Source organism: Gavia stellata, chromosome 6 (assembly GCF_030936135.1).
Source record: "Gavia stellata isolate bGavSte3 chromosome 6, bGavSte3.hap2, whole genome shotgun sequence".
In the NCBI taxonomy this organism is placed as follows: domain Eukaryota; kingdom Metazoa; phylum Chordata; class Aves; order Gaviiformes; family Gaviidae; genus Gavia; species Gavia stellata.
In genome coordinates this window covers 59,829,199-59,852,542 of record NC_082599.1, presented here as the reverse complement: position 1 = coordinate 59,852,542, position 23,344 = coordinate 59,829,199, and the positions used below count along the sequence as shown (strand labels likewise).

At 38.3% G+C, this 23,344-nt stretch overlaps 1 protein-coding gene across 1 annotated transcript in view; it reads right to left on the bottom strand.

Moving 5' to 3' along the window:
• Positions 1-23,344, bottom strand: part of CNTNAP2 (contactin associated protein 2) — a 1,162,694-nt gene that overhangs the window by 805,070 nt on the left and 334,280 nt on the right. The gene's annotated exons all lie outside the window — the stretch shown is intronic.

Genomic DNA, 23,344 nt, shown 5'->3' with positions numbered 1-23,344 from the left:
CAGTCAGCTTCACTCATCTTTTTAAACACACGCACAGGCTTTGCTGCAAGTGGAAACAGCCTTAATTTCTGTATCTAGAAAACCTTAGAGCACCCCTGGTAGGCAGCATCTCTAACACTCAGCCACATCACATAGTTTTGGTACAATTAGGAAATGGTGATTTGGTCAGACTGGATCACATGTGGAGACTGATTTAATCCTGCCCTCAAAAGAGGAACTTTAAGGGGGGAAAAGAGGATTGTGAGTGAATTAAGTCATTTATAATGCAGGTCTCCTAAAATTTCCAGCCCCGTTTAACAAAAAATAAAATTACTTTCACAGCAATAGAAACTGAAGCACAGAAATACAGCAGAACATTCATTCATGAACCAGTACTTTGACATTTAACAAAATAAGTTTCCTTCACAAATCTCCCAGAGTTTATTAAGGGAGAAAACCAAATTCATACCAGCTTAAAAACACAGGCAAGAGTAAAGGACAATTGCTTTGCACTGAATTAAAGGACAATTCCAATGACTTTAAAGTTCACAACCACGCTATTAATGATGGATTTTGACAAGGGAAGATAAACTGTTTTAAGCATTATTGTTTATACCGCAAAAGAGAAGGATCGATTTTGTGAAACAAAAGAGCTATCCTAAATGACAAAAAAAAAAGTTTAAAAGGGATAGAATTTGAGCAAAACCTTAATTTCTTCAACAATAGAAAATAAACCTGCATTTTAGACAACGTGTTCAGGAACAACACGACAACTGAAAAAACCCCTCCAAATAGTAGAAGCTCATCAGAACTTCTATTCTTTTACTGATCCCAGAAGCTTTTGAGAAAATCTCCTTTTATTTTGACAACTACTATACTGGTGCCACTATTGATGAAGCTACTCAAAAGGAAATACGGAAAAACTTGTTTGGAAAGGGTACTAGCTTCTAAATCATCATCCCCCTGTATGGCCTGCTTTGTCTCTCTGCTTCACTAATCCATCCTCCTGGATTCAAGGGAATAACACAGAGAAGCTTGACACAGTCAAAAAATAAAATCCCACCGGGAGTATCACTCTGTATTTACCACTGCGGTCACAATTTTTAGACAGTCATGACTGTGCTTCGTTGGGTGTATATGGGCTTTTTAAGTATTGAATCTGGACCTCCGCTTTCTTAGTTTGGTTGGAATCGCCAATACTGGGGGGGATGAGAAAAAAAGCACACAGACTTGATATAGTTTTCCTTCACTGTTGTTTAGAACTGCATTTGCTTCCTATGCTTGTTTTGGGATACCAAATAATAAGCTAAAAATTTAAACCAGAAATACCTCATTTTCTCATTGTTTAAAAAAAAAAAAAACACACCACCACCCCACCTCCCCAATCTGCCCAGTCATTTAGGCTTCAAAAAATAGTTAATTCACCATAAATGTGTACGAATTATAGGGAAGGATTATATTTCTAATGAATAGATGTTAAAAATTATATTAAATGTCATCAATAACTCATGACTTCAGGTCCAATGGGACAAAAGTTGAAAGACTGCTTACCTAAGCTAGTTTTTGTAGTCCTGTATGAAAGTTCCACTAAATATATTGCACTATTTAAACTTGCTTCATAACATGAAATGCCATTATGACACAGATTTAAGAGAAAGAAAATCCTTGGGAACCTTTGGTTCTTTCAGCAGTTTTACTTATTTCCTGCAGTATCCAATTTTTTACTTACTAAAACCAGACTCATATATACCTTCCTGTTACTGAGATGTAATAGCTTTCCCCATATAAGTCAATGTACTGTGCCCTGTTAATCAATTACAGGGCACACTCTCCTGTCAGCATCTAGCAGCAAAGAAATAAACTCTCCTCCATACCATTTATCTCACTGATGTATTAACATCCAAGCCAGCTCAGGTCCATTTAAATGTTAACTTCCTGAAGCAAAACCACACTTCCACTCCATTCTGTTCAGATAGAAAGAACTGATAACTTTGTCATAGGCATGATGACATTTGCTACTCTGACTTCCCTATTCAGAGGGAAATTACAGTGTATGTCCATCAGAAACAAGTTTCCTTGAGATTCAAAGAATCAGATCAATGGCAGAAAGGTCACCTAATGTCATTAAATACAAATGCAAAACCTCTGCAACCCACAAGCTTCTAATTCCTCAAGACCCAAAGACCCAAGGGAAGGACTGCCATGCACTTGCTCTATTTTATAGTCTATTTATAGTTTATGTAGTCTACTCACCATGCATCTGCTTTGCCTACAATTCCTTTAATTCCCACTTGGTCCATGAAGTATTTGGGGAACAGGGACCACACTATTTGAAGGGACAGGCCTTGAATGTAGCACAAAGCAGACCATAGACACACCAGCTCTTGATTTATCAACCCCAGAGTTTGTTAAAGCTTAATCCTCGCTATACCAGTGACTTCAATGATTTTCGGTGGGCAAAGCAGAGTAAAAAACCTCGATGCCTCGCTTCACAGAAGTCTGTTCAAATGCTTAGCATCCTGATCAATAAACAGGTCACCTGTAAAGTTGCTGACATATCTTATCAAAGCAGTCTGAGTAGATGAAAAAGACAATCTGCAGTTCATCTGTATCTTCTTGACATTTGTATCTAGCAGTAGGTTAGAATGCATACAAACAACTATACATTCGGAAATGTTAAGAAATGGGAACTGTATACCTTTATGGTCACAGGTAGTTTTTATTAATAATTTGAAGCTGCATTGGAGGATCTCTCAGAAGCTCTTGCAAAAATTCTGTCAGCAAAGTAAGAAGAGAGCTAAAATGTGTAGAGTGCCTCAAAAGAAGAAAAATATTTGGATTCTGTGTAACTCAATAATGATACAAAACTACCTGTCAAGTTAAAGGAAAAAAAAAGTTTAAAGCAACTTTTAATCTTTACTTGTAATGCAAAAGACTCCTCTTTCAAAAATATGAATCCCAATGTAAATGTCAGGGAGCAAGGGAGAGAATCAATATCATCTGGGTTTAATTTGTACTGCGTGCTAAATGCTAGTTATCCTAAATACATTTTTCTCCCCCAGTTTGAATACATAGAGTGATTCCTCTGTAGCATGCTGAGGAGAAAGAATAAGCCACCAAGCACTTGTGAAAAGCAGGCATGAGATTGCAAGGGCACTCCGGAACGGGGATAAATACGTATGGGAATTGGCATATCTCCAACGACAACCAATAGGAATAGTGATGCGGCTGGTTTGGATTGCGGCGTATTAGTATGCAGAGACATCCTGACTTTTCATATTGCATAGGCAGGTTTTCTAATCTGAAATGAATGCTAGAATCCACCGCGTTTAATTCACAAGACTGTGTCCCCCCAAAGAGTAGGAATAAATAAGCGTAAATTGCCAGAACATTTTATGCACTATTTCAAATGAACTTTTAAAGCGATGCTAACCGAAAAGTGTCAGATGCTACAAAGCAGCTCGCAGTCAATGGTAACCCCTTTCACAAAACCAGACTTAGAAGCAGGTGTTATTGAGGACAGCCTATCACAGGTTTAACTTCAACGACAAGAAAAGCAACCTTGGCCCAGTGTCACAGTCTGTTGCTCAGTATGATAAACCTCTAGCCAAACCCCTCATCATGTGGGACAGGAACACTGCTGGAGAAGCCCTCTCCTTAGCCCTCAGAAGGGCCACTAATAAAAGCAATAAATACTGATGGTAATGGCTGGCAAATGCCAGGCAGGGTACACCTCACACCCCAAGTTCTGAAGTCAGCAAGAAATCAGTAAAGAGCTTATCAAGGAAGACCTTTCTCTTGTGGGGAAAGGAAATACTTGCCTGTCAGGTATATTTGCCAGATACACCTATGGTACATTTAGCGTGGTTCAATAACCTTTTGCCTTACGTACGTTGTGTTGTGTTTTTCTTGACTGTAGAAGGCAATTTTGAGAAGTCCACCATATACTGTTATTTTCTTTTTTGTTTTTTCAGACACAAAATTAAGTTTACTCTCCAGCAAGTTTCTTGGGTCACTTTACCGACCAGACAAGGACAGCGACTGGTAGAGCAGAAGCTTCACTTTTGACTCTCTTCTGTTCCACCTACTGTCCCACGTGGGACTCCTTTTGTGCCATAATACATTAGAAGCGTAACAAAAAACAACCCATATTTTAAATACCTTAAGCCACAATGGAGCTGTCCACACTCCACCTATGCAAACAAGGTAATACTCTGCACGTGCAACAGTTCCTTACCCAGTTTAGCATTCCCATTTGCATGTCAGAAAGTCAATGCAAGTTTTACATAAGCCTCATTTGGCTTCTTGTTTGATATTTCTACTGGCCTCCATTGCTTTCATCCATTATTTCTCACCATGCTCTGGTGAGCACAGTGCTCTTTCCATATTGCAGAAGTGTGCAGCTTCCCCACAGGACTGACATTTCACAGGACAGTCTCGACAGACTGCTAGGGAGCCAAGTTTACATTCAGCTTCATAAGCAAATGAGTCCAAGTGTAACTGAAGCTTTTCTGCAAGTACCTCTGGAGCTCAGCTGTAATCTAAAAGATTAGAGCAGCTCATATTGATTGCCTAGGATGTTTCATATTCCACTTCAAGTTGCATACCATCAATAGGGATAACACACTGTTGCTTAAAAGGGTGGCGGCTGCTGAAAACAAAGAAAACATAGCAGCTATTTTCCCCCCCTCCAAGGTGAAGCCATAAATTACGTGAATTTAGTGGTCTCCACACAACCCTTACTGTTCAAGGTTACTCGTTCTGAGGTTTATTTCAAGCCTTTCTATAGATCTCTGTAAGGACAGGAACAAGTCTCAGGTTATGTTCATGGCAGTTACTTTGCACACAGCAGAGCACAGGCAGTCAGGCCTGTTTCTTTCTTTGGTTCCCATTCAGGAATCAGTCTTTGGGCAACACTGGATGTGCCACCAGGGCCACGCTTCTAAAAATACATTTGGATTCCCAAAGGCAGATAGTTGTTTACAAGATTTTTCCACAGTATCTTTTTACCCAAACCTTGTTTCTGACACCTATTGGCCAGTTTTCAGAGTAACCAAAGCATTACCAATCCCAAAGGTCATGGCATGGCTACATGTTTTGACTCCCATAAAGTAGGGTCCTACTCCACCCAAGGACCTAGTTACAACTAAGTCGGAAAACTTCCTTGTTTCGCAGCTTTATTAATAAACATTTGTAAACACTCCCAGGAAACACTGGAAATAGCAGATTTTTGCTATTGTTATGATACAACTATGTATTGTATGACTACTATCAGACATTTCTGGCTGCACTGCCGTTCGTCAAATGTCATACAACATGTTCCACAGTACTCTCCATACTTCTGTCTTTAACTACCAAAAATGAGAAAAAGGTTTGAAGTAAATGTCATTAATTACTGTCCTCTACAATTTAACCAGAGACATTAGGACTTATTTCTAAATCAAATTAGTCCATTTGGTATCATTACAAGTGTAAAGGTGTACAATGCAGCCTCTTGAAAGGCAGATTTATCAAAATTTCAACATTTCGCAAAGGAAAAATGGAAACGTACCCAAATTTCGTGCACTTTGTTTTTCCAGGAAGGGTCACTATTTTAAATTCTGAATTCACAAAAACGTATTTTTTTCCTTTAGTATTTTACATTTGGAAAGAAGAGGGATCCTTAAAATTAAACTTATGTCTTATTGTTTAGTAGCACTCAATTTTTCATTATTTGAAAAGTAAATACATTCTTTTTATTGTCTCTAAGCTGTACCTACAGTAAGGTTTTTCAGGGTTTTGGTTGGTGGGGTTTAGGTTGGGTTTGTTGGGTTTTTTTTACTGGAAAGAGTGGACAGAGGAAGTTTTTACACAACTTCAAAACAAAACCACATCTGGATTGCTTTTGGTTTACTATAGAATCTGCAGAGCATTCCACAGCCCATTGAGTATTTGGCAAATACTCACGCCATCGTGCTACGTGTCTTTTATGAACAAATTTATAAAGTGCTTTGCATCCTATGCAACTGGAAAAGGTGTGTGAGAAGTCTACCATCTTATTTGCTCAGTTTTAAAAAACCCCTCAGGTCAATTGCATCTGCAATAGTCAGAAGACAGCCAGTCTGCTTGTACACTCGGGATTTCATTAAACTATTTTTACCGCATAAGCAGTAATAGACTCGCATAAGCAGTAATAGACTATCAACTCTAAGCAAAAGTAAAATTCCTGAATATTTTCATGTTTTTGCATATCCAATCCTCAGATGCCTATTCAGTTTTTAACCTTCTGACATGCAAATATACTTCTTCACCTTTTCACTACTGGAAATACCTGAGTGTTTTGGAGGATGTTACAGCAAACGAAACTCCTTCTTAAGTATCTTTGCAGGTAGGTATAATTTTTCACAGACTGGTACCTATCTGAATTAAGTATGGAGAAGCCTGGAGTCACATCGCGTAAAAAGTTTTAGAGTAGACGGCAGAGGAACCCACAAGGCTGGAGGAAAGAAGAGAAGACTGAAAATCTTCACAATTTATCTTGTCAAGTCATGTAGCTTAAAATACATTTGCCAATTACCTAGCCTATATTCTTCCTCAGTCAACCTTACACCAGCAAGTATCTTTTGCTTGATTGTTTGGTGTGGGGTTTTTGGGTTTGTTTTTTTTTTTTGTTGGTTTGATTTACCCGTTTTTCAGGACCCAATAACACATTGTAACTAGTTTCCCAAATAACATTTTTACCAGTCAGCTTAACTTTTCATCATCACTTTAGCAGGTTTCCAACTCTAAAATTAAGCTTTAATCTTTAACAAGAATAAAATATGTAATTTTTTTTCCTCACAATACATACTTATTTTAATGGTCCCTTTACTTTTAGCAGTTTATATCAACAAAAGTCTCCTGTATTCAGAGCTGTTATTCCAGGTTTAATCTAATTTAAGAAAGATCAAAAACGCCAGTAATTGCTGAGCACTTGAATGTAAAAGCACACCCATGGAAAGCCAAATATTAACTCTCAAAACAATGTAGCACAGGTATGGAATAAAGATATATTAAACTTGGTGTATAGAACCTACCACTACGGATGTCAAATCGTTTCACAAAATGAAGGAAGTTAACCTCATACAAGATAATGAAATACTTTTACCTACCCACTGACAGATCGGTTGAGATGCTCAACAGAAGTCTCATAGTAAAGTTAACTCAGAGCAAAAGCTGCAGATTCCTGTCTGAACGCCTTTTATACTAGAAAACTACCCTTTCCCTATAATGGCTACAGAGGAAACTCTGCTTCTACCAGACAGACAAAATATTTAATACCAAGAAACACGTAAAGCACATTCCACATTGGGTTAGATGAGAAAAAAAATAGAAATTAACAGGGCATGCAAAACACAGCAGAGAATTGTTTTTCAATTTGAACAGCAGAAAGTAAACGTCACTTAAGCTTAAACTCAGGGTTTTTTTCCAAAGGCATTATTAATTTCATGTTTGTGCATTTATTTTCATCTCCCCTTTGGAGAAAACAGATGTGTCATATTTATAGCAGAAGCTATTAGTCAGCTGTTTATCAGATGCCTACTGTTAGAAGTGATGATAGAAGCAAAACCCAAAAGGTACATGATCTATGAATTAAACTATTTTATACTGAGAGATTTATTTTTTTTTTCCTGAGAGGAAAAGACAAATAAGGTCTAACGTTGGTTTCCTTCCTCCTCTACTTGGAGCTTTTTTTTTTCCCCCTCCAGCTAGGTATAAAAAGCATGCTTTCTCGATTCCTATCACTGAAGCACGGGAGGATTAGCTCTGATTGCATTTTGCAAACTCTTTTGTTAAAGGGCGCTCTTTCCTGTGTTTCCAAAGTGACTGCATGAATTAAATTGGCATAATACATTGATTTCAATGAAAGTATCAACAAAATGTTCCTGAAAAAATATTTTAGCAGGTGAAAGAAATACTTTTGATCTTTCTCCCTACTGTTGCATTAATCTAGGCATACATTTAAGATCATGTTGGTCTTGATTCGATTTCCCAAAAACAGAAGATAAGCCTCCAGAATTTACTGATTTTTTTTGTTTGTTTGTTTTTTAGGGCCAAAATCTTATGTGAATTTTGATGAATAGAACTGCGGATAGGAAAAGTAAAACAAAGAAATTGCAGAACATTGGCTAATAGGAAAATGTGAACATAGTTCAGATTTCCAAACTTATCTCTGTATTGTAGATCGAAAAGAGCAACCTGCGCTACAACCAACCTGTAAGACACAGTATTCTCAGAGGCTGGTTACACGTACTGGGAAACTCAAACCACTTATGTAACAGGACTGTGAATTTTTACACTAGAGGCCCAAATCTCTTACACTAATACCTTGAAGAAACAATATGTAAATCAGAGCAGGCTAACACATGTTTTCATATGCCGGTACAAATCTGCAAGTTGATTCCAGTAAGTGTTCAGCATCCTTAAGCACACTGGAGCAACAGCACGAGGGACAAGTCAGTTTGTGGCAGTAGCTTCACCGAACACACATTTTGCAGGTACATTTTACCTTATTCCCCAAGGTCTGAAAGTGCCTAGCATTTAATAATTAAAAGATAGAATCTTTATTTATTTCCCTAGACACTAAAGGGAATATCACCCCTCAATGATAAAAGCAGATCAAGATTTGAATAAATTTATATATCTGAAGGCAAACAAAACATTTTTCTTTATGATAGACTTGCAGGTTAGAAAGATGAAAATAGTTGACTTGTGTGTCCAAAGTCTAGCTATCAGTTCTACATTCACTGGAGACAATAAAATCTTGGGGTGGGGTGGGGAGAAAAAAGTCTATTATAGTTTTTTCTTAATTGTGAGGAGATAGAATGACCTGTACCTCTCCAAATCTCTATGTTCTTTTTAAAAGGGAATAAAATTCCAGTGCAAGGAAAGCCAATGCCAGCCTTTATTCATCCTTAGCATGAACGCAAGAAGCAATATCAAACAATTGCACACCCAGATGCTGAAGTTACCATGTGTTCTGTTTCTTATTTGGTACTTGTTCTTTCATTTTTAAGGAAGAAAAAGTAGTTAAAGGTTTAACACGTGTGAATGTTTTTTATCATTTGGTTTGAAGGGGACATAAGGGAGAAAAAGACAACAGACAATCATTGTCTAGTGGTGTCTGGGTTCCATTTTGTGCTAATAGGGCGACATCCAATCCAAAAGGCACAACAACATCCACTGATACTTCACAGAACACCTGAACAAGTCATGATGTTAAATAAAACATCAAGATAAACACAACAGCCATAGAAGGCCCCCATATTTTGTTTCATAGTGTTCTATGCTCATCTTAGTTTAGACTCTCTGGTTGTATTTCCTCTCTTGAAGCACTACTACTGCGAGAAACGGCTTGTCTGTCCTACAAACATCACAGGAGATGTACCAGAGAACAGGTCCCTAAAATACTTAAGTACATTGTGACTAGATAAATTTTGATTCTTCCCCCGCCAAAGCAAAAATGCATTTGTATTCTCCTATACAAAACAAACAGACTGTAGCAAGTTTTCCAAAGAGCGACTTAACTGAAAAATCATTTCTGACCAGACTGTAAGGTGCAAGTCAAAGGACATCAACTACCTGCATTGATCAGCATTGCTGATTCAGATCTTAATGGTTCTGTCATCCTAGTAGAGACTGAAGGGGGAGGATGGAAGGACAGTGCTGCACTACTGCCACATTCAGTCCTTGCATTGCCCCAAGAAAAATTCACCTGCTTTTGGAAGGAACTAAGCATCCTCAAACAAATCAGTTTTGTCATCCACAGTAAAACAGCTTCTGGCTTCCTCATGCTTGCCTGATGCCTTATTGCGAGGAAAGGAAGAAAGCTTCTGTTAGAAACTGAGCAGAAGAAAACGCCATGTAGGAAACCCAGTTCTGAACCTAATGGGGATCAAAATCAATTTTAAAAAGGGCTTAATCAAGCAGAGGGTTAGCGTACCATTGTTCCCTTTCGCTGTGAAAGCTAGTTATAACAACTCCAGGTAACTTCATGCGCTCCCAAACACTTCCCCCCCCACACACTTTTTGAATAACAGTAAAATGTCATTACAATGGCCCAAGAGCCGTTTCCTTTTTCACATTTCCTTTTTGTCTCATCAGAAATTCTTAGAAACACTCATTAAAGAGAATAGTCATGTAATTCATTGTCTTAAAAAGCTGGTTGGTAGGATGCTATAGATACTGTTTCGTAAGACAGATTTTCAGATGGGATATGTCACTGCATTTCCCTTGCCGATTTAAATTACCAGACTGACCTTATTTTAACGTGCTGAAAATCTAAGCCAATATGTTTTACAACAGCCTTAGCTGTCCAGCTTACCCTGCTGTTCATGTAGCATTTTTTGAATATAAATTGTTGGGTTTTTCTAATTATCAGATGCAAATGGTGTTGACAACAGCATCGTCTATTATTGCATCCTCATTATCATGTACGGGTACTACTGAGGCATTTTTAAGGCCAAGAGTACTTGGTAATTACGCTTGGTAAAACCTTATTATTACTACATGTTTAACATGTCAACCAAGAAAAACAGCACCCTTAAATTAGCATATCTGAAAAATGAAGGTGGCTTGTAATTATAGCCCCTTCCCTCCAATTTTAATCAGATATCTGAATACTAAGTTCCAGAAGTTACAGTTTACTACCTTTGTCTGGACAATGAATTCCCATTACGTTCAAAGTGAAAAATGCCTGTTGTAAATACATCTGAATGTCCATATACATCCAGACATACAGCCATGCAGTATCAACCGTAGGACTTTCCTGTCGTACCAGCTGCAGCTCTGGGCAGGGGGGCTGCTGGCTCTGCGGCCAGCAAAACGCTGGCCAAACACTGTGTGGCGGTGAGGGGAAAAGTGTGAGGAACAGCCCTGCGAGCCCCGAGGGGAGAGCGGGAGGAGGGCCTCCAGCCACCCCCCCACAGAAATCCCCCTGGAGAGCCCACGCTGGGGCAGCAGGACCTCTCCTGAGGGAGCTGCGGCCTGTGGGGAGCCCGCGCTGGGGCAGGGGAACAGCGTGAGAGGGCAGGGGCGGCAGAGAAGACCGCAGCCCCCCATTCCCCATCCCCCTGCCCTGCTTGGAGGGGAGGTAGAGGAGTCAGGAGTGAGAGAGTGAGGGTGAGCCTGGGAAAAAAGGGGTTGAGGTCAGGGAGAAGGTGTTTTAGGGTTTTTTTTACATTTGTTTTACGCCACCCAACTCTATTAGAATTGGCAATAAATTAAATTCATTTTCCCCAAGACAGACCTGTTTTGCCCATGAGGCAATCGGCAAGCTATCTCCCTGTCTTTGTCTTTATCCATGAGCATCTTCATCCGATTTCCCCCGCCCCGTCCCGCTGAGGAGGGCAGGGAGGGAGCAGCGGGGTGGGGCTGTCTGGGCACCGGCCAGGGCCAACCCCCCCTGCTGATGGATCCTCTCCCGCAGTTGCCCTCAGGAGGCTGGTCAGAGACCCCACACAAGGCCGTGCCAATAATGTTGACTAAATGCAGTGTAAAAGCATTAAATGTTTTTTTACAGATCTAGTCCACGGCGTCTAAATAACACCAAACTCATTTGTAAAATGGATTCTGCGTAGTCAGCTTTCTACTTCAGGTTTTACCTCCCTGCCTTCAGTATAATAGTCACATCCAGACAAAGCTGTGAAGATCTAGCTTTCCTCTATCCTCGACAGAGCCTTTTGGGGTCCCACTGGAATGAAACGTGCGATTCAGACAGCATTCCTCCTCCGTAAAAGAAATAAGACACCAAAGACACCAAAAGGAACCTATTTAAACTGTCCTTTCAGTAAGCAAAGAACATTGACAAAGCTTGAGCTTAGCTCAGTCCCCCTCTAACAAGCACAGAGGAGCTGCCTGAAGAGCTGTACGGCAGGAGAGGACCTCAGGGAAGGCAGGGAAATCTTTTACTTGCCTACTCTAGACAGCAATTCTTCAAGTGTGAGCTGGGGCCACGAATCCAGGATCCAGCACCGTTGGCTGAAACCGATAGCTGAATTGGAGGATTCACTATTCATTTCTATGGCAAGCTACTTGTAATGTGAACTTTTAATAGCGAGTATGACAACTATCCTGAATTCACACATTCCTCTACGTTTCAAGCAACCATTTTAAATTGCTCTTCCTGGCCTATATGCATTAGCAGCAAACCATAATGCTTTGAAAGTATGTTGTTATCTTCACATCTACATATTCAATAGTGTGCTGGGAACTTCAAACACGCTATGTTGTCAATCACCACGAACACATCAAAAACGCTGCTTTGCAATAAGACAGTCTTATACTCACAGGCCTTTAACAAGAGGTGAAAGTTTCCATCAAACCCCAAATAACCTGCACAATGCACTGAAGATACTGTGCCTTGTCCTTTTACAGATGAGTAGGTTACTTTACTACTTCTTATCCAGAATTACTCTGGGTAACAATCACCAAAAAGCTTGAAGGAAAAAGTAAAACTACTCAATCCTTTCATTCAACTATCAATGAAGGCCATCCTGTCAGAATAAGGAAAAATTGGCTACAATATTCTAAGATTGTATGGCACATAAAATGGCACCTTTCAAGCTTGTTCTTTCTATCCCACTTCTGAATCGATTAATGAAGATATGTCCAATCAAATACATATAATTAAGATCTTTAGTTACCAGAAAAATGAAGAATGAAGTCAGAACATGTTGAAAACAATTAGGACATAATCAGTATAAATAAAATTCAAGTGAAAAAGACAATGGCAAAAAAAAGTTAAACTGATGTCATGAACCTCTGATTTTCCTCAATAAATTCTCTTTAAATTTAACAAGCTTAATTTGAATTCATTAATAGCTTCCTGAATTAAAAAAAAAGTCCACCAAAAAAAAGCAAATACTTCTCACTTTTGTTCATTTTATTCTCAGGATTAATTTCATTAAGCCACCCTTAATTTAATTTACAAAGTTAACTTTTATGTTCAATGCAGTTTGCCAGCATAGTAAGCTGAATGTGTGAAGAATTCATTTTCTCTTATGAACGAATGAACAAGATTGGAGGAAGATAAAATGAACGACTAAGTGATTGCACTTAACCAAAAAGTTCCATTTTGCTCCCTTATGGAGAATGATGGAATATCATTTTATTGAACTCCATTATCCTAATGGGAAGATATTCTATGCTTGATCTTAGCCAAAAGGCCGGAGAAGATATTTTAATGACTTACTGCTTCTGCTTAATAGGGAGATTTCATAATTACCGAAACTACATCTGTTTGATTAATGAGCCTTTTCCAGCATCCATGCATCTTCTTTCAGTTTGGTTGACAAGATACACTGGAAGCACATGCGCATAGACAGAGGTGCTTTTCATCCTGTATATGTGTACAAGTAAAACACGATTGAAAGGAAAAATAAGGAGGACCACAAATAGAACAGCATAATTCTGATTTTCATTACTAAAAGCAAAAGCTTGCAAGTTTTCCCTCCATCTCTGTTCTTATACAGAAAATCAAGTTTGCAATAAACATTTAAGTAAAACTTGCAGAGAATTTTATGGCCCATCTTACAGGCATCTTAGGATGGCTTGCAATCAAACAGGAAAAAAATCAACACAGGAAATGCATAAACAAAGGAACACTGATATGTTATTATAAATGCGATATACACACGTAATATCCATTTAAGAAAAGGACTGCAGTTATTTTCAAGTTGGTTTTCAAATGTTGCTCAATGAATATGAAATTGTGGCATGCCTTACGCCAAAATTCCCAATTTTTAGGCCCACTGTGTGATACTTGATGCTCAGAAATCAAATAAAGACCTATTAATTAAACCTCATGCTTAGACGTCTCACATGTAGTATTAGGAAAAAACAGATTTTAAGGAAAAATATGTATCAGGAAAATAGCACAAGAAAAGCCTTCAGGACTGATAGAACTTTCCACGGGCAAGTTAGAAAAAAATGCTTGCTAAATAACTAATGAACATAATTGGTAGCTTATTTCAAATAAAAGAAGTGGTATGCTCCTACCTGAATAGCTGATATAAAGATATTTTGTATTATTTACATAATGGAAGATAATATTGCCCCACTATTGCATTATCTGGACCTAAAATCTAAGTTTAAGAGAGTTCTCTGCCGCAAACGTCCAAACGCTTCTTGAAACTCTGTGCGTACCTAAGTTTTACTGCCCCAGCTGCTAATTCCTTATTAGAGGTATTTTAACAAAAAAAGGCCTTTTGTTTTCAAATAAAAATATTAATTTAAAATGTATTGATATGTTGCATTTCACATTATTCTTAATTCACATGCACTGTGTTACCTGTTGTTATCATGACAGCGCAAGAATTCACTATGTCATCTCTGTTTTGTTATTTGTAATGTGATGTGGAAATAGAGTTGTCAATCTGTTAGTCTGTTACTCTGCAAGCCAGCTCCGAGACACCTTTCTTGAATTCTTGTTATTTCTCAGCTAATGTCTGGTCATCAACATGAATGCTTAGGTTTTTTAATGTGATAATGGTAAAATACAGGTGTTCAAATCATTTAGATAAGAAACATACTGTACGTCAGTAGAGGCAGCAAGAAGGCACAGAAAAATCAGACCTAGGTAGCACTTATGAAAACTGATTTATTGGGATGAAAAAGCATTTAGCATTCATTTAATATTTGGGAAAGAAAAGGCTTACCATTAAGCAATATGCAGGCTATTAGGCCCGAAATATAATTTCCAGGTTGCAACTCATGAAACCCATCCTCTCATTTTGTACCTCAAACATTGGCAGTAGTTGCATGAAACATCAGAAGCCATTTGCAGCCTTAGAAGGAATACCAAGAATACGACATGCACCTCTTCCTGAGTCACAAGAACAGTAGAAGGACGTAACAGTTACACCGGGTTCAGGTCACCTCTCCAAAATTTCTTCCAAACTTGAAATGGTTGTAGAAACGTTTCCTGAAGGGTTCTGGGGGGTGTTGGGTAACCATACTTCAAAAACCCCAGTAACAATTTTCGTCATAAAATTTGTCAGATTTCTTGCTATCTCCATATATTTTTTGGTGACATTCTCTACATTTGCTGCAATGGAGGGACTTTGCTATTCCCTGCAGGCGTCTGTGTGCGCTCGTGTTTAGGGGGAAGGGTCAGCCATCAGCCACAGTTCATAAAATAATTTCAATATATATAAACGTATAAAGAGACTCCCATTATCATTATCTATGCTCTTTTGAATGACAGCACTGGCTGCACACTGTTTTACCTGAAAAAAATAGAGCTTGGAATTTCTATTTTAACCGAGATAAATCAGTCTCCACTAATCAAATTCCTTCTGTGTCCAAATGTGATAGTATATTGACCGAGGCACAGATTTCGTGCAGCATTTCAAATAGAAATTTCAAGTTACAGTAAAACAGTATGAGAGACAGCCTAACTTTTATGCTTTTGTTTTATCAAGAGAAAATGCTTAATCTCAACAGATGCCTCACAAAACACACCACCTGCTCAGAGACTGTATAAGGAAAATACTTGGAAATATTTCCCTGGTTTGGAAAGCCAGGTTGATTGCTGTCAGCTTCCAGACTAAATTTATTAATGGATATGCTGCACGTTTGAGAAAGTGCCCTCTGCGCAGCCATACTGAAACACACACACGAAGAGCATCGAATTCTGACTGCGACACCACAGCATCGTAACTGACTTCAGGGGAAGACAGCACTTTATCTAAAGAAGAGTAACGAGAGCAGATTTGAGCCTAGTACCAATATTACAGTTTTCAGTCCTGATTACATAGCAATTAGCTCACTATCCTTCCACTTTTCAGTTCTGATCAGTCTTTATGATAGTTCGTTGTATTTGCCTGTGGATACACAGAAAATTACTTCTATGCAAGGGAAAATGAATGGCGGAACAAGTGTAAAGCAGGAAACAGACCAACGATAATTGAACTAATAAGCTCAGAATAATACTATTAACGCAGTTATAGCCTCTAAATTTAGAGGTACTAATTCATAATTCATATTCACTAAGTCTGGTGAGATCAACATCCTTTCAACACCATGAAGACATGGTTTCATCACAGCTAGTACCCTTGCAAGCAGTGCAAAAGAAAAACACCGAGCAAGTGAGGAATAAGTTATCAGCAGAAAAATGTCTATGGATAAGGGTTGGGGAACACTGACAAAGCTAAAACTTCCAAGATAGTAACTAACAATCCTAGGCAGTTCAGTACATATCATACCAGGCATCCCTGGAATTAAAAGTGTCTGCTGGTATCATTTGTACTAGAGAACTAAGAAAAAAAAAATTGAAAAAAAATTCAATTAGGCATTAAAATTCGCATTCTCTGTGGACAGGACACAGAGAAGGGACTAACAGGGCATACGTGCAAGCGAGTTACAACTATAAAACAGACAGCAAACTTTTCGTTCAGGATTCCCACAGTTTTTCCGCATAGTCATGACAGAATTAAGCCCTGAGGCTGTTCTAGTGGCCTAAGATGACCTAAAGGACTCTGGAGACTCATGAGATGGCTGGTTGAGCTTCACCACAATGGTGGTTTAAAAAAGGTGAAAACTAAAAATCACAAGAAAAAAAAACTTTGTCACTTGCAAGATATGGAGAAAGATTGATATAGATAAAGTATTATTTAGTAGAAATCTCTCAATGAGAATTAGAAAAGTGACATAATGGGTAGAAGGCAGAAAGATAAGACTGCAAAAGAGAAAAAACACTCTACCAAGAACTACTGAATACACAAACTTGTTCTACTGTTTGAAAACCAGAGCCAGGTTTTTCCCACAACTCATTAGCTTCCATAAATCAAAAAAAATTTCAAAAAGACATAATCCACTGATAATATAGCCATGTTACGCACTCGTGATTCGTTACAGGCAGCTTTAAGAACTAGTTTTAATCCTTTTTGCCCTTGACAGCACACATGTATATGGGTAAAAGCTCCCTCTAGTGACGCCACCTCTTCAAACCAAGGAAAGATAAAACACATTTCATGGAAATGTTAGCAGAGCTCAGCTGTCATAGGTGCTAGATAAGCATTCAGTATTTAGTAACAACTAATTTACACGCTCCAAAAAAATCTGTAAATTATTATAAGATTATTACTCATTTTAAAATATATATATTTTCTATTATCTATTGTCCCACATGATGGCAAAATATTACTGAACACATTTGTCAGGATCTTTGACGTGGAAACTGAACCACATCTGATTTTTCCCTTGTTTGCACTGGATTTGTTGAGCACAAAGATCCACTGGCTCGATGCATCACAGAATGGTAAAAACTGACAGCTAGTATAAAAGAAATGTTGCAGAAAGAAGGATGTTAAAAATGCTAGAGGAAGCATGGGCAAGACAGGTACAGAATTGTTTTTTTCGTGATCTCTATACCAACATCTAGTTAATAAAACCACCAATGTTCACAGCCCACAAAGATAAAATGTGAAAAGCGGTTTTTAAGGTTGTTGTAGGAAAAAAATAAAACAATGCAATGGTGATTAAGTATGGGATGGAAGACCAAGGCAAACAGAGTACTTTGTTGTTTACTTAAATATGTATGAAACTCAAAATGGAAATGGTATTTTTCTAAACTCAGTCCTGGAAACCTGGAGTGAAAAGTTTAGAATTCAACCAGAAGCGGTTATGAGGGTATCAGTAAAATAATCACCAGAAGTGGGTCAAGATGGGAGTAGAAGTGCTGGGGAAAGAAGGAGGCAGGGGGATAATAATAATTTAAAAAAAAGTCAATGAATATGAAGCCAAGCTGGAATAGAAAGCAAAGACAAAATAATTATTAAGGAGCAAAAGGAAGGAGAAACATTTTAGTGCAAGAAACTCACACAGGATATGAATCAACAAAACAGAGAACCTCAGTGGAAATAAGTTGCAGTCATAAGAGAAAATGACTTAATAAATGTAGTTTGATAGGTCCATAAATCTCTGAGCTCCATGAGAGTCAATAATTTTATTTATTTATTTAAGGAAAACAAATGTTTGTTTTGATCTGATGGAATCAATACGGGGGCTTCAGAAAGTGAGAGGCCATTGGGACTATTAATAGCAAGAGCTAAAACTTATCCAAAGAGTATCACAAGCTCAAGAGTGCCAACCTGCCAACATTTGGGTAACTTCAATAACATTTTAAGAAGCAAGTCACATCAAGACAGACAGAAACTTGGACAGTGCAAGTCTTCTAATGAAAGACAGAGCTCCCGTTTGACAGGAGCCCCAACCCAGTCAGGAGTAAAATGATGGCTGCAAATGGAAACACAGAAAAGGAACTAGAAAGCCCACAAAACTGAGCAGATCTAAATCCAAACACTTGAAAGTCAGCATATATTGCCTTTACACTGTCTGCAAAAACTATTCTCTTCATCAAAACAGAGAAATACCCTGTATTTAAAGCTCAGTCACCTCTAATAGGTAATGGATGTTGGAGAATAAAAAAAGCCCACAACGCCCCTCCATCCCCTTTTTTTTTTTAATAGTGTGAGAGGATAGGGTTGCTTTTTTTCCTAGCATGTCTTTTGTTTTTTAAATGGCAACGGATAAATCACTGTTCTTTCTGGATCTTTCCATTCTAATGCATTTACTAATTGTCTGTTTTGCTGTGTTCACCTGGTAATTCACCTGAGTTAATTTAACTGTATTTTAAGAAAGGAAGAAAATCGTCATCAGCAAAAATCCAAATCCTTAATTGGGTTAGAAGTCCCTAACTAGCTGCTTAATGAAAGAGCTGTTTGTAACTTGTTATCAGTAATTCACAAAAAAATTTTTAGGGTCTTCGCGAGGAAAACATTTAAACAACCCTTTTATCATTTCTGCATCCACCATACCTAGTCGCAAAGAGACAGATGTTGTAAGTGTCAGACGCCAGAAGTTTTATATGACAGAGTACAACACTCTTCACACTGACACACCAAGCAACAAGAGACCCTCGTCAGAGCATTTTTGATTTAGGGTATTACAAGAGAGACTGCTCCAAAGCAGAGCACTTGAGTGTTCTTGAATCATTAAAGCCAGACAGTGGTGTTGTCTTTATAATGGTGCACCTGCGCATCTTCTCAAATCATCAACATGCCTAAATACAGGGCACCTAAAAACAGCCTGTCCTTTAGTAGACTTACACCATCAATTCCCAACACCTGTATACATCAAGAACCAGTTTTGGCTGAACAAGCAAAGCTCCACTTACTTTCTAAATTACAGAAAGATACCCATGTTACAGAAATATGCCAGAAGTAAAACCATTATTTCTGGCCTCATTGCATTAATTACTCTTGGTATAGGACTACAGCTTTCAGCGATACTGCTCTGCATATATGCAAATACTAAACGTATTTGAAAGAGAGTTAAGAGGAACATACCATGTAAATCTTAACCTATCAGCAAGACATTTCATCCTTGTACTGGCAATGAAATTTCATGTCACCAACATAAGCTATTTCTCTATAGAATTTTGACATAATGGCAGAAGCGGGCAAATTACATGGTGGTTTGTCAGAGGAAGCTAAATACCATATGTTTCGAAGTTTGAGTAAGACTGAAAAGTGAAGAAAAAAAGGAGGAAGCTGGACAGAAGGGTCACTTTAATAGCAAGGTTTGTGTTAGCAAAATGAGATCTTTTCAGGAGGCCTGAAGAGATTTTATGCATAAATGGTTGCAAAGGCAAGCATGGAAAAGACCTTTGGGATAAAAGCCCTCAGGGTTCTTATCGAAAATACCGATGTCCCAGCCCAGTACCTGCATTTATCGTGAGCCAAGGCGTGCAGCCTACCATTTGCAACAAACAGAATTCAAATACTTTAATTAAAAATTAGAAACTCGCCATGCAAAACAGCCAATTCCATTTCATTCACCTTGAGCTATCTATGTTAGTGATAATACACAGTATTTTATTCACTGTATCCACACAAGAATGAGCTAATTCCACTTTTGTACTGTAAACAAGTCTTCAAATAAGGGGAGGAAACAAGGCTGAACTGGAACGCACTACAAACAAAGAAGTTTGAAAAGCAAGAGAGATTAAAAATTAGTGTGATTTTAAGTATAAGTATAGTTCGAAACATGTAAAAATGGTATATTCTTATTAAGGGATAGTGCTTTCTGTGTAGTCTGACAAATTCTGCTAGCACTGCAATCCAGAGTGCTAGAGCATGACCAGGATGAACGTTTCATTTGTGCAGTATGTAGTAGAAACATTAACCAGAGCCCAGATTTAATAAGATCCCTATGAACTAAGTTTAAGCACATAAATATTCCCTAAAAAAGGCAATGGGATAGCTAACATGCTAAAACCAAAGCAGGCAACTTGAAAATTTTACCAAATCAAGGAATTGCTTCTGATTTCAGTATCTTCTATTCTTAGTGGGATATTTGAGCCAAAAATCATCCAGCTGGATGCTCAAAACTCTGGCAGTTATAAACGCCTTTTCCAGTTTCACACAACCGTGTACAATTTAGCATAGGAAAAAACACACAGTTTACTTTAATCTTATTGTACCATTTCTGCAACTAATTTTCAGAGGATAGTTATATTTATTGGAGGCGGAGAGGAAGTAAAGCACGTGGCCTAATTTCAGTTGTAGTCCAAAATAAGATATCCTCTAGAAGCACTGAATTTGCTTGTTATAAAAAGTTGCAAAAGCAACAGAGCTTCATTTCAACTTTGAATTAACATGTCAGAACTCTTTAGTAGAGTTTATTTAAATTAAAACTACGTTCTGATTTGGCACACCATTACCTTTTAAAATGTGCTGCCTGTTGATAACAAACCTGCATTTATAAGACTGTCTTCATCCAAAATCCCAGTCCCTACTAAATGATCATGCATGTTATTTATACATAAGCAACACCAGAGTCCCCAGCGGAGCAGAGCCATGGGTGGTGTGAAACACAGCGTCTGCTCAGCAGAGCACAGCCCCGCTACAGGTTAGGAAAAGAAGGGAGGAATATTAAGTTTATTTGCTTTGACTTGTAAATAACTAGAGAGGGGGGAAGAAGCCTATCAGACACATTCAGTTGTTGCAAAAAATTACATAACTTTGATAGAGCATTTTATTATCATCGCATAAGATATGGGGGGAAAAAACCCACATAAAATCATTTAGGCTGGAAAAGACCTTTAAGATCAGCAAGTCCAACCATAAACCTAACCCTGCTAAGTCCACCACTAAACCATGTCCCTAAGCACCAACAAAACAACAAAAAAACCCCAAACCTCAAAAACCTCTAAACTTCATAAAATACAGTATTTGCTTCAGATATTTCAACCAGTTAGTAGTTTTTCTTGCAACTAAACATACACAACACCCAGAAGCTAGCTATATAATCAAAACGTGTCATTAAAAAAAAAGTAATAACAACCCTTTCTCCCTTTTCTGTAACCCAGAGGAGTCACTCCAAGAACCTCTGCCACTTAGTAACTCCCGCTTGATGGGACGGAGAAGAGCCCGCGGGTACAGAGATCTACGGTCACAACCGTGCCTTATAAAGGGGGATGTTACACAACAGAAAACAAGTCTGCGAACACAACACAGGACACCTCGGTATCGTACGCTTTATCAAGCAACAGACTGTATCACAAATCCTGGCTTCTGAAGGACTATGAGGAATATGACTTTATAAATAACCTCATCTCAACCACAGTTTTCAGTCACAACTGTTATCTGCGTTTTTCACACAAAAGCAGCCAGTTTCCCTGTTAAAAGGAATTTCTAATGCAATGTTTTGTAGAAGGAAAGAAGGATTTTTTTTTTAAAGTATATTGTACTAAAAAATAGTGTAATTTTTCTCCTTTACCCTTCCTGATCATATCAAAGAAAGCCATTCTATTTTATTCTACACTGATTTTTATGCTGCCTTATGACCGTAATGTCACCCAGGGCCACATGAAGCAATGCCACTAACATTTGTCACTTGTGACTCATTTTTCCATTCTTCCCCTTAAAAAAAAAAACAAAGAAACCCTAACAAAACAGAGTGAGCCTAAGATTGTGTTTTCTTTTGCTAAGATTTTGATTTTGCTCAAGAAATGAACCTAAAAGAACCTGGCAAAAAAGAAGCTGACAGCAGAAGGGAGACCTTTGATTTTAATGCCACAGTTCACTGATTAGCAGGGCATAATCGATGACAGGATAGATACCACAGTGGGAAACTCTCTGTCATGGTATGCCACCTCTAATGAGAGGACTGCTTCTTTCAGTAACACTATATTATTGACTTGGACTATAGTTTAAGAAAGATCAAATGAGCTCAATTAGGATGCTCATTTGTATTCAGGCTGCGCCACGCAGAGTTCAGTTACCAGCACTTTGCTCCTGAAGATAACAAAATGTTTGTGCATAATGTATCTTTTCATCCTTTAAATTGTAAAGGTCATTGGACAGGAAGGTATTGCTTTTCTGACTGCTATTCTTCCACAGCCATTTCATTTTAATCCCCGTACATCTATCATAAGCTATTGACACAGGAAAGCAAGGTAAGAGCAGTTGCTATTTTTAATTCCCCTCTCCTGCTACTTGTATCCAAAGTCATAGCAACAGCCATATCCTTCCCTATCCGAAATAAATATAGACTCATTTACAGACTCGGTAGAAATTTTCTATCTATAAAGTCATTTCCTCTGGGAGAAGTGAATTAATAGGCCTTTAAATTCAGCAGGAGTAATTTTCTTTGGTTCCGTTTTGCCTGATCATAAAGGCCAATGAGTATCTGCACCTATTCTGCGTATGAACATATTCCTTCACATCCACATAGTAAAACACACATAACCGAGTACTTGGTAGGGTCCAATGCAAATCACCAATGAAAAACCATTAGCTGTGTTTTTCAGAAGACTATTCCTTTACTGTTCAGTCGAGGTGTGCAAGCATTTGGGAGGAGAGTGTTGTTTCATTGACTGAGCTAAGAGTAGCAGCATTTTGGTTTAAATCAGTCTATAACATTTTTTGACATTTGTCCAAGTTACCCTTGTTGTAGAAGTAAAACGTCGCCCTCACTCTGAAACAAGCTGTTGCGTATTTTGGGGTGGCAGACCTGACATTCACAAGCACACACTACTTGCACAACTGTGCTGGCTGAAGGCATCTCATTCTCCGCCAAGGGGCTGTGGGCATGCGTACAAATATTCTTGCTGCCCATTCTGGAGCCAGGATTCAAACTTCAGTGACGTATATTAACCCATTTGCATTAGCTTTCCCATCAGGACAAGCCTCGTAGTTTCTTACGGTGCTTCTCGGGAGCTAAACTCTGCTTTCCCAGGGTGGGACTGCTCATGTAAATCCAGTCCCAGGACTAGACTCATCCCTGTTATCATGCGATTGATACACAGAAATACCCAATCCAGCCTAGAATCTCCCGCTTG